This window comes from Centrocercus urophasianus, unplaced genomic scaffold (assembly GCF_019232065.1).
Source record: "Centrocercus urophasianus isolate 14NV4802_14NV808 unplaced genomic scaffold, USGS_Curo_1.0 seq_1343, whole genome shotgun sequence".
NCBI classification, from domain to species: domain Eukaryota; kingdom Metazoa; phylum Chordata; class Aves; order Galliformes; family Phasianidae; genus Centrocercus; species Centrocercus urophasianus.
In genome coordinates this window covers 12621-12972 of record NW_024884524.1, presented here as the reverse complement: position 1 = coordinate 12972, position 352 = coordinate 12621, and positions in this window count along the sequence as shown.

Genomic DNA, 352 nt, shown 5'->3' with positions numbered 1-352 from the left:
GGGGATCCAAAAAGAAGGGCCCCAAAAAGTGAAGGACCCCAAAAAGGCCGATGTGCAGTGAGGGCCCCAAAGTGAAGGACCCCACAGAGATGGGATGGGGGGAGGCAAAGCCAAGGACCCGAAGATGAAGGTGGAGTGGAGGATCCAAAGCGAGGGGCCCGAAAAGCTGCAAATGATCCCAAAAAGATGGAGATGGGAGAGGTGGAGGCAAAGGGAAGGAGCCCAAAAAAACCAGGTATCCCAAAAGAACACAGATGGGATGGGGGCAGCCAAAGGGAAGGAGCCCGAAAGGATGCAGATGGGATGGGGACCCAAAGGACCCGAAACAAAATGAAGGTGCCCAAAAAGGTGG